Here is a 12,082-nt window from a genome sequence, read left to right as displayed (position 1 = left end):
TGCTCTGCCTTGTCCTCAACTCCCTCAGTGATTGTTCATTGGTACCTTTGGAAATCCTGCCTCGTGCCTGGAATTTTACATCCAAAGATGTAAAAGATGACTTAGAAATCCCTGAGCAGCTGAGTCAGTCCATGTGACCTGTTGGGGTTTTTTGAAAGAGTGTTAGGTTCAGCAGGAAAGGGTAGTCCTGCTTGAGGTTTAGATTTCCTGCAGGCAAATTCTTCCCTTTTTTTATACTTCTGTGACCCTGTATGCAAAATCTATCTGACTTGAGAGTGCCAGAGAACTTATTTACAGTGGCAAATACCGTAAGTCTATGTCTTTTCTCCCTAACTATTCCTTAATTAGATAGCAACAACCCTCCCAAGATTTCAAGTTTGCCAACTGTCACGTTGAATGACTTTTATAAGAGTGATAAAGGGCTGTAAATAGAAGTGTTACCATGAAATCCACGTTTAGTGTCTACCTTCTGATGAGTTTCAGCAGTGTCTGGGTCAGCCCTCTCCAAAAATATTCTTTCTCTTTTGTTTAGTTAACATGCAATTCTGCAGGCCTAACTTGTTTTGCTGAGCCCTCCTTCTCAGGAGAAGCTCTCTGAAATTTGGGGGACTGCCTCCTCCCCTCTTCCTGAAGCTGCCTGTGTGTGATATTCACCACCATTAACAAGGATGGAAATAGCATTTGCTCATTTCCAGAAGTACTGGGCACCGGGCAGGTGTTACAAAGATCCCTGTGTGAGTGCTTTAAGAAAGTATTAATTAGTCATAAAATTGCACAGTCTTCTGAGAACAAGGATGAGAGGCAGAGCTCTGCTGTACCACAGCACTACTTCCTCACAGTGCAGGAGGTGATGCTCCTGGTTCCTGTATTTTCCATGCAGCCCGTGATTCTTGCTGGAGAGAAGCACAGTTGCAACATCTATGCCGGTGAATGTTTTTTTCCACCTACACTGCTGATGAAATCTCTGGTTTAGAGGCAGGAGAGGCGCTTTCGAGTTGTGTCTTGAGAGGACCTGGCACATCCCTGCAGCACAAATAGGTGCTCCAGCAATTCCCATTTATATAACACACCTAAAGCCATGGCTAGCAATTCTTGCTCTCCTGAATTTTCTGTTAGCCGGCTAGATGTCCCACTGTTCATCCTGCTGGCTGTTCTGGGCACTAGTGCTGGCATTTCATGCTCCAGCCTTGCAGCCGGACTTCTAAAATTCACTAGTGGCAATGCTGAGCTTTGCTTCAGCGGAGTCCCTGAGCTTCCAGAAGAACATTTCTGCTTGACTCAGAATTTGATTCACATTTTTCAACAGTCTGAAGGAATCCAAAATTGTAGTCCTTTTCTCCTGTGCCTTTTGGCTGATTCATAATACAATGAAAGGCCTTTTGCTGATCAACTCGGATGGAAAATGTCTGTCTTTGTGTATTCCTGGATTTTCCCCATCCATGTAGTAACTGCATAGGAAATGAAATCATCTCCAGAAAGGGAAGTAGTGTTGGGGGGGGAAAAAAAAAAAAAAAAAAAAAAAAAAAAGAAGAACGTGACAGGATGCTGCCTGAAGCATGAGAAGGATGTCCAGGCTAGTGAACATGCAACAACCTTTTCAAAGGACAAAAGTGACCACTGTGGTTAAATTGCATTAGTTGCATTTTTAAGAGAAAACTAATTGCAGTAGGATTGCTCAGGGACTTCCCAATATTGCAGTATGCACAGTGTATTGTCTTTCCTATTAAATAAATACCTTTATTCATTAATCATCATAAGTGACTGAAAACCAATTACAATATATGAACAAAAGAGTAACTCAGAAAAATATTTTGTTTAATGTAACAAGGCCAAGACTTCCAGGATTGAGCAGAAATGGTAGTTGAGAATAAGGAAAGGATGGAGAAGATACTTAGGAGTAGCATTTGCTTATGCTCCCTCCCTGACTCCCTGGCCTCCCCTTTGCCAGCCTATATCCCCTCATCTGTACCAAAACTAAAAGCCTGTGTTCTAGGCTACTAGGCTACTTGGGCAGGGGGAGGGAGGATAAAATAAGGACAGTTTTTCCAAAACCATAGTATTTTCAAGCCTATAAACAAAGCAGAATTAACAACCCTGTGCTACATTTCATGGGTATTGCAATTCTAGTCACCCACTTACTGGTGTAAATCCGGAATAAATTAAAATCAACGGAGTCACGCTTTGGCATTGGATGTAAATCTGAAGAGAACAAGGTCCTGAACTCAGAGGCAGTGAGATGGTACAAAGCACAACAGCTCCTAGGAAGACAAAGAGTGCATTACTCTCAAATTCCTTGTGTAAATCCAGCCATTTTTTATTACCAAAGCTTTACCTCTCTGGAGGAAACATCGGCCTGAACTGGAGATAGAGGGCTCATGGGCATGCTTTTTACCTGCACTGAGAGAACAGAAAGTGAACACAGAAGAGCTTGGAGAGGAAGGGAACTGCAGCTGCATTTTGTCCATGAGGGCCTGTCTCCATCGTGTGGGAAGCTGGCACCTTGTGGGACTGATCATCACTGAGCACATTGTGTGTCTGTCTGCATCATGAGAGAGTTTTTAGCTCCTTAAACGACTATCTCTGACACTGGAGCTGAGGGGAAATGCTTCTGGAGCAGTGTCCCATCAAATGGAACACACACATCCTGAGGAAACCACTCCTGGTGTGGTCCCACTGATTGAACACTGCAGAAACATTATCTGACTCCACACAAGTAACTCTTTCTTGGGAATTCAGTTCTACTGGTTTATATACAAGCTGAATGTTTGCCCTGCAGGGTGCATGGCATTTATTTCTGCAGATTGACAGTCTGTGTTTGCTTTGTTCTGTGCTCTGTTGGTTTTCAATATTTGCTGTGGAAGAGATCGGTTTCCCCTATTAGTAGTTACAGATAAGGATTTGTGTTGCAGCTGCACCTGAGGATTTCACTTCTTCCTGCAGTTGTTACAGATGCTGGGCAGAGGTTGGGAAGGTCAGCTGTGATGGGAACAGACCCCAGCTCCTGTCTCTTCCCACCCGGTCCTGCTCCTCAAGAAAAAAAAGCCAAGGCAGCACCCGCAATGTCTACTTTTCCTGCTTAATAACACTGTGCTGAAAGGTAATGGTTCTCAGGGAAATCCAACTCATTATTCTTGTCACTGGATTTTCCTCTTCTTTCCTTCATTTCATGTGGTTTATTTCCAATTTGAAATGGAAAACCCCAGGGAATGATTTACATTATATTGCCTCTTGGCAACTCCTGCCATGGAGAACTTCCTTTAACTCCAATGTATTTTGTAACACTGGATTGAAAGTCAGCAGCAGGTCAAACAAACGCTTCAGGTATGACCTGTTTGCTTTCTCCCACTCCTCACAGCAAACCAGAATACTTGTGTGACACAGAGAGTTTGGGAACGTGCACCCTGGGTTTTTTCCAAGCACTCACAAGTAGCTCTCTGGATTTTTAAAGGCCCAGTGGTATGAAGACAGAATTCATATTGTTTTAAACCTCCACAGATTGCCTGCAGAATTACAGTGCTTTTGGAAAGCAACTCCATTTGTGTGTAAATTTTCTCAGATTTTGTGAGCTTGGCATTGAAACTACCATTATCTAGCAGTTTAAATCTCTGTCTAACTATCTCAGTATTTATACATTGAATCTTATCTCCTCTGCACACTAAGTGCATTGGCAATTCACCCTGATGCTTTGGGAAAAAGATGAAGCTAATCTTTAACTCTTCAAAAGAAAGTTGACTGGACAGTTGAAAAGAGTGCTTTGTAATCTCACCTGAACACTGCATACCGGGATGGATCTTTATCTGAAGCAGATCCTATCTCTCTAGGACTGTTTTGTGTCTGTGGGCCTAATGTTTACCAAACCACCATCAACCAAGATCTGAGCTGGCTTGAACTGTCACAGAACTTCAAGTGGGTCTATACCTTTGGCGAGGTGTGTCCTGAACTTGTGAAAGCCCAAATCTCCCTCTGCCATTCCTACCCTATCCTCTATTCAGTATCAGACGTCAGTGCTTTGTCCTTTCTGGGTTTGGATTCTCTTTGGGTAAAAGGCATCCTCTGCTCTTTATTCTAGAAGTATTTGTCACTGGGATTGGAAGAAAGATGTGGAAATTACTCTTATATATCACTGTTTCTCCTACTTCCAGCCCAGAGCTAATTTCCTCTTATAAGAAGTAATGTGCTTAGAACACAGGAATTGACCCATTTTTTTTAGCATGAACAGCTGTGTTGCTGTGTGACACAGACCATTAGTGGTCGATACCAAACTCAAACACATGAATATTTAATGTAGATCAAGGATATAAATCTGCAGCAAGGAGTTTGATTTTCCCCAGCACCTTTTCCCTGAAGGTCTGACAATACCTGTTTGTTGGGTCCAACCAGTTGAGGTATCCAGTCTCAGTACAGTTAATCAGGAAACCATCCACTATGAGCACAGGGCACAAAGCCGAATGTTTAATCACCTGCAGAAAACAATATCCCTTCCCCATTCCTCTAAAGCTCTGGAGAGCTCAGGGATTGTTAAGAGTCACTATGAGCCTTGATTCCAGCCAATATTTTATCACTTTCATTTCTGAAGTGGCATGTGTGACTGTCAATCACACTTATTTCTCAGAAAATGTTACTAATTCTTCTGCAAAAGCCTCATGACTTCAGCAGTTTTGAAGCACAAAGCCTCCTTGGGTAGAAAGATGTCCTCTTGAAGAGTTCTTCATAGACTGTCATAGAGTAAATGTGGAATACAGGAGACCTAGGAGCCTTTCATCTTGGCTAAATTTTATGTTTCATCTACTTTTTGGCTTTGATGAGGTTTAAAAAGTTCTCTCCTGAAAAGTTTTTCCTCATGTATTCTAGTTTTACTGTTCTACTTGAAACACTGGGCCGAGTTCAGTTCCTCCAAATCCGGTAAGACTCTCACAGCACATCAGCACGGCTGCTCCCGGTGTACGGCAGCTTTATTGTTACTTCTGTATTGACTGCAGTTTGGTGCTGATTGCACGTGGAGTGTGATGAGCGACAAAAGCCTTCACCAGCAGGGCAGGCATAGCAAACTCAAACAGCAGGGACACAAACAGTTTTCAGGCAGTAGTGCCTTAAAGGTCTGTACCAGTGGTGCTCAGTTGTAAAACACCGTGCAATTATTAGTACGTAAGGATTTGATTTGCACTTTAGCGAGGGACATATGACAGTATCAGGGAATGGTTACTAAATCACAGTTTGAAAACAATTTCCTTCCAGCTAATGTTGCAAGATGAGCAGGATGTGCACTTGATGACTTGAACGTCACTGTTCACCTTTCACACGAGTTCCTGAAGTACATTATAGAGTTGTGGGAAAGGGAATAGATACAGGTCGCTCTTGAACTTGTAGCCTTCTGTTGTTATAAACTTTAGGTAATAAGTATTCCGTTTTAAGGTATAGAATTGGAAGGAAGGGGGAAATGAGTTCTGGAGTATAGTTGTGCAGCCTCATTGAACTTTTCAGTCTTTTATGCCCAGTTTCAAGATAGGGCTCCGTTTATCATCAAGCATTGAAGTCAATATACAATCAGAATAAGGAAGCTGATGTATTCTTTGCTGCCCTGGTGTAAAAAACCCTGCCACGTTAGACAGTGAGATCCTGTCCAAAAATTTCTAAAACCTGTCCAAACATTTGCATCATGTACTTTCTTGATTTGGCATTTTGTGATCCCTGTTTACGAAGTTGTGTGTCATGTCCTAAACTCATCCCAGTGCACTTTGAAAGGAATGCTTGTAATTCCATATAAGCCAGTGCATGTCCTACCCTTTTCACAGCCCAGTCTGAAAGGAAATGCCAAACATCATGGTAATCATTTAACAAAAGAAATACCAGATGAAAAGCATGTATCTGTAGCAGAAGGCATAAAGGCAAAGTAGCTTGGTTTTTTAACACATTTTTCGAGTACTTATGTGATTTTTTGAAAGTAAGAAGTGGAAACCAGGGGACATAAGTTCAGGCAACAAATGAATTGCTTTTCCTCTGGAGATACTAAAAATCACATTTTGCTGTAGGCAGAACATTAAGGCAAGTTGTGCTGCACCATGGTGAGTGCCTCGGAGTCCTCCTTTATTGGCCTGTCTTTATTTCTTCTCAGAATCAAAGATATTTCCCAGTCAACAACTATTGTGCTGTTTTACTATGACTTGGACAAATTAACCCAGAAAGGAATAGTGGTTCTCATTAACATGCAGTCAAATCACGGTTTCAGTGGAGGACTTTTGGGACTGACTTTGGTTCCTGGGAACTGGAATTAGCCGAGCTTTCTGAAGTGCTCATCGTTACAGACAGGTTTTTTTCATTGCAGTGCCATCATTTTGCTTTTGGGGTGATTCTTCTTTCTTTTTGAGAGGGTCATATTTTATAATATGACTCTATGACAGTGGTAGTGAAAGAACCAAGGAGATGGTGCAAAAGCTGCACTGCAGAAGTGGGAAGGAGAGGCCAGGGCTGAGGAAGGAATAAAAACATCTTAGTGGCTTCCTGAAAACTGTGTGTCTCAACTAGTGTAACAATACAGCCTCGAAAATGATTTACAGTGATCCATTGTCTGAAGCACCAGACACGCTGTATTAGCTGGTAGATAATTTCTGGAGGATTAGCAGCAGTTGCTCTAAAGCCTTAGCGAACTAAGGCACCATAAAGTTAAGTTATATGACACGATGGAATTACAGGGCATAATGCCATTTTTATCACGGAATGAAAGCCTTCATTTTGAGGCAAGTTCAGTCACGTTGGCTTTTCCTGCTAGCAGCAATGGGTGTAATTTATGGAAGTGTTGGATATCTCTGATAACATGCTGAATCCACGAACCTCAGCAGCAGCCAGGGAGGAGATCAGGCACTAAGTGCTGTTAGGAAGCAGTCAGACCATACTGAGATTATTTCCAGTGCACACCTCCTATCCCAGCTGGGGCATTACAGCTGGAGTGTAGTGCTGCATGGGACTGTGATGGTATAACGGGAGAATGGGCAGGCTGGAGGCACAGGAGCAGCTGCGGTCCAGGGTGAGTGGCTCACAGATGTGCCTCCTGCCTCTCCTGCTCTGAACCTGTCTCTCTGAACTGTTCACCTGCAAAAGGCAATGCTGGTGCATTAGAGCTTTGCTGGTTTTCAGGGCCTCGTTCTCAAACACGTGAACCAGCCATCACTCATTTCAAAGTGAATGACTGAGGGAACATCCAAAGGCCATTTTCATGTCATTCTTGTACCTGGAGGCAGGAACTTGCTAATGAGTTCCAGCAAGACAATCAAATCCTCCCTGCATCGTGTTGCAATGTCCCTGCATTGCACAGTGTCATCCGAGGGGCCCTATGTACAGAGTCACCTCTGCACTAATGGCACACAGCAAGGACACTGTCATTTTGAGAGAGCTGTAGTGGTCCCTCTCTCAGACCAGCAGGCCAGCATCCTGCCCAGGAGCAGGAATCAGCACTTGGAGGTTTCTGCTCAATGAAAGTGCCTGTGCTTCGAGGAGGTGACATTTCACTAATGCTCAGACCGAGCTAATAAACTCCTGGTGGAACTTATTAGTGGGTTGAGAGTTATCTGTCTCTGTAAGAGGATAAGTAAGTGGATGCATTAAATCCTCTTTTTCCCCATAATCCTAGCAGTCTGCATACTTAGAAAAGCCAGGAATGGCAAGGAATGCACATGCGGGGTGTCCAGCAGCACGTGCAGTCTTACCAGATGACATCTTAGAGCCCTTGGTGCAGGGTTTGCCATGGGCTGTAAGACTCCAGCATCAGCAAACATCCCATGCTCCTGTTTTGGAAGTGTATCTGGAATAGTGGGCTCCTTATCTGCAGCTGAGCTTTTGCACACTGTCTCAGTAAAAATGAGTAATGGTGGTGGTGACTGAGCCCTGAGGTGCTCTGCACACTGTCCTGCTGCTGAGCCACAGCTCTCCAGAACGGGACAGGGCCTTTCCACACCCTCCAGCTTGCACAACCAGCAGCTACTTGCTTTTCTCCCAGGAGGCAATGAAGAGGCCTGAATCACAATGCTGAGATCACAGTGTGGATCTGAAGCTCACATTCCCAAATATTCCATTCCCATGTGGATATTTGAACACAGAAATTTTCTCTAAGGATATGGCATCACTTTGTGATGTGCCTATTTTCTAGTTGGTGTTACCTGGTAGGGGATGCGGTGTTAACATTAAATATGAAAGTTCCACAGGTTGAAGTTCCTTGTCTCTCAGGAGATATGTCGTTGTCTGAGAGCTACGAAGACTTTCTGAATCCTTTGTAGAGTTCAGAAAAAGAAATATTAAAATATACAGGATGGAAAAAGGTTAGTTTAAAGCCTTTGAGAAAGCATGAATAATATTTTCATTTCTTTAAAGAATTTTTTAGAAAAATAGGAGCAGAGGGTTGCCATGGGTTATGTGATTAAATAAAGAATTGGCACAATTCTCAAATACAAGTTGTACAGAACTTGGACAATGTAAGTGAAACCAGGTGTCCTTTTTTTCAAAAGTGGGATTTGGGAGGTACCAAGTATACTTGAAAGTATGGACTTAGAAGATCTTCGAACTAAATATCCCCTTCATTCTGTATGTTTTGTGTGAAACGTGGCAAATGATGGGTACAAGCTTATCTTTAACACTTCAGGCACTTAAACCCTGTAAAAGGGAATCCTGTAAATCTGTAAGTCAGAAAAATAGTGCCTTGCTTTCTACCTTTCTGGAGTAAATCTACCTTATAATCCTTTGGAGAGCATTCAGGCAAGGTATTTCACCCTCGTTGCACTTCATAAACAAATTAACTGTCACAGAAAAAAAGGATTTGAGGTGGATTATGGTTTTGCTCCACACCTTAGAGCCAGGAAATTCAGGCACAGGTGACACACTGGTTTCCAGTGCGGGCTGTTTTGTTTTCATTGTAGTGGCTGTTACAGACACGGCCTGACAGCTGATCTTCCTGCCTGAAGCTGACGCAGCTTGCACTCTAATGAAGGATTTGCATGATTTATTACTCTTCTGCATTATTTGACCTAACACATTGTTGGGGATTGCAAGGGTCTTATTCACCCCACTGAAGTCACTGAGATGACTTCCCTGTCCCACTTGTGTAATCTGATATTTTTCACCCCATTTCACAGGCATTAACGAGATCCCTGAAGTGAAAAACACTACCAAGACTTCCTGCTGGTATGTCCTGCACCAGTCTTTTGTCTAGAGAGGTTTAATGATTCTGTTTTAGACGGTGTGAAAGAGGTGAACATAATAGGCATCTGATCATTTCATGACCATCAGAGCCCATGGTAATATTTTACATCAAAAGGCCAGATGAAGCATTAGAGGAATAGACACCAATAAAAAGGAGATGTTACAGGAAGAGAATCTTGTTACTTATATAGGAACTAAATTCAAACAATCCACTTGAAAGCATCTGTATGAAAACAGATTATGAAGCAAAGCGTCTCCCCTGCTATTACATGCATTTAAAAGCATTTAAATATTTTTTAATTTATTTTCAAGTAATATCAACGTAATTTATTACATCCTCAGTGAGAGAGCACACGGGAGATACTATCAGGAATCCGTGCTCGATGTTGTGGCAGGTGGGCGAGTTACAGCAGGGGCATACTTGGGCCCAGCAAGGACGAGCTGTGCCCTGAGGGACTGGGAGCCAAACACCCTGACCCTGCTGGCAGGGCAGGGACCCCACTGCCCAGGCTCCTTCCCACAGAACCCGAGCAAGGAGTTAAAAACCAGCAAAAAATTCAAAACCAGGGAAAATGCCAAAGGCCAAGCTTAAATGGGCTTCTGGGCCCACAGGCAAGAAGGAGTGTTTAAGGGTGTCCCAGGTAAAGCTCAGAAGGGCTACAAAGGCAAATTGCTGGAGGAGTTCAACAAGATCATTTAAGTAATCAGTGTGTAATATCTTCTGTGACCTTTCTGGATGCCTGATTTCTTCCTAAATCTTCCAAACAGAAAAAAAAATCTCAATCTAAATATTTTCTGAACAGCAAAGGAAAAATACAGAGGTTTTCCTTCCAACTATGGCACAGCAGTAAAGCCCTTGTCCAGTTATGGCACAGCATTAAAGCCCTTGCTGAATCTCTTGGTCTTTCATCTTTAAATGACATCTGAGCTTTAGGGACATGTCCCCGAGTTTTTTAAATTGTCTCCAACATATGCTTAAGTGTAAACAGGCCTTTATTACTTTCCTGTGAGGTTCCCTGCTCAGTGCCAGACACTGAACAATTTTAAATCACATGTGCTTGCTCTGGGCTTGATCTTCTGTCCCTTGGCAGTGATGGCAACATTTCCAGTGTGCTTCATGGTTTTGGTTCTGCTGAAAGCTTGGAAGTGGCCTGATTTTTACAATGTATCTTCTGTTGTTATTGTAAGGCAGGTGTATTTGAACTCAGGTACTCAAAATCATGTAATCATTCGTAAAAATCCTTGTCCATGGATTCCACCATTCCTTAGGTTTTTAATATTAATACTTCAGTCACTAATAATGAAGTTTTCTACTAAAAGTTATACTCCAAAATCAGGTGTTCCACAGAGGCAAATCCTTACTATTTGCAGCCATTGCACATTTATTTTAGAGAAATTGCTTTTACTGATGGAGCAGAAAAAAGAAGGAAGGAGGGATTTTCCCTACCCCACACCAACAACAACAGGCACCATAAAATTAAGTATTTTCCCCTCACATTTTGGTCTGGTATTTATTTTTGAAAAAGAAGCAATATACTCTTAGGGCACATTGATAGCACCAGGAGTGTTGTCAGTGAAATACATGAGAAATGTAGAATAAAATCTAAAATATAATGGTTCCCTCTCCTAGAGAGACTTTGAAGTGTGTGTTTAAGGGCTACCCCATGTATTGTAAGCATTTGCCACGATACAGTGTCCAAACATGGACTTGAATTGAATTCTTGAGGACTGATTTGAATGGGAATAGAACAAACGGATGCCCATGTGATTTTCTGAACTGGTGACAAAGAGATACTCATATTTAATTTTATGAGAAACAGATTAATTTCAGTTAGAGGAAACACAAACACTGAAAGCAACCTGCCAGGAGCAAGTCCCTGCATGCATGCACAAACCACCCAGGAAATAGCAAGCTGTTGACTGGCTAACCGAGCCTTTTCTCTAGAGCACAAGTGCGGTGTTGTGTCCTCAGTCTAGTTGGAAGTTTGTGCTTCAGATATTTTGCTGTGTCTGTTTCAGACACATCAACCTGAACCTGGAAATTGTCAGGTTATCCCTGTGGGTCAGAACTGGTCGGAAGGTTATGGTATTAACGAGATGTGCCATTCAGCAGCCTCAGTGCCAACAGTGTCCAACAGACAGGGAGAACAGCAGCCAGGATAAAAGGTAACAGCTACGCTTCCTGCAGGTGATCCAGTGCAGGGATGCCTCCCAGTACCAGTATGTCAATCATTTTAGGTGCTCACAGATGCAGTCAATAAGATCCAGCCCTATTTATGTGATTGCAGTATTTGATGGGAGAGGACATTCTGTTTCCTTGCAGTCCATTACCTCCTAAATCTGCAAGTTAAAAGACAGGATATTTCCTGTTCGCAGGAAGGTCAGAAGCAGTCTCTTGCCTTAAGGACAGAAAAGACCAGAGTGGCCATGTCCAATTCTTGTTTTTGTCCAGGACTTGACATTTTTGGTCCAGAACTTTTCCTTTTATATTTGGCTTTCCTAGGAGTATTGGGATTTCTCTTTTCAAGTGCTTCACTAACAACTTCAAGAGAGCAATAGTTTGTAGTATCACTTCAGCTTCTTTGTCCAGGACCAGTTATCTTTCCTATCCACTGTAGCGTCTATAACTCAGACTGAATCTTTCATGCCCTTTTTCTGCTCTTATTTCTTGTGTATCCCTGAGCCTGGACTTATTTTCTGTTTCACATCAGCTCCTGCGTTCGCAGATGCAGCACGGGCGCCCCTTTGGCAGGGAAGCGCTGGTGTGCTTGTTCTGCCTGTGCTGCACAGTGCGCGAAAGGCAGCTGTACCTCAGTCCATCCTCTGTTCTGCCCAGGTCAGCACAGTAAAGTGCAGCACAATAAAATCTAAGTACAACTCTGCTTTAGGCGAGCTA

At 42.7% G+C, this 12,082-nt stretch overlaps 1 protein-coding gene across 8 annotated transcripts in view; it reads left to right on the top strand.

Moving 5' to 3' along the window:
• The window catches only part of RASSF6 (Ras association domain family member 6), a 68,643-nt gene that overhangs the window by 31,021 nt on the left and 25,540 nt on the right, over window positions 1-12,082 (top strand). Inside the window, exon 5 of one of the 8 annotated variants that reach the window (XM_050320708.1) lies at window positions 9,120-9,168. The exons of 6 other annotated variants lie outside the window; for them this stretch is intronic. The gene's annotated coding sequence lies outside the window, so the exon portion shown is untranslated. Of the gene's footprint in view, window positions 1-2,802; window positions 3,098-9,119; window positions 9,169-12,082 lie in introns of those variants that run through there. One more of the 8 variants, XM_050320713.1, reaches the window with a different exon arrangement.

This window comes from Myiozetetes cayanensis, unplaced genomic scaffold, assembly GCF_022539395.1.
Source record: "Myiozetetes cayanensis isolate MyiCay16 unplaced genomic scaffold, myiCay2020 scf24, whole genome shotgun sequence".
Lineage (NCBI taxonomy): Eukaryota > Metazoa > Chordata > Aves > Passeriformes > Tyrannidae > Myiozetetes > Myiozetetes cayanensis.
The sequence above is the reverse complement of the archived record's forward strand: the minus strand, read 5'-3'. Positions and strand labels throughout refer to the sequence as shown.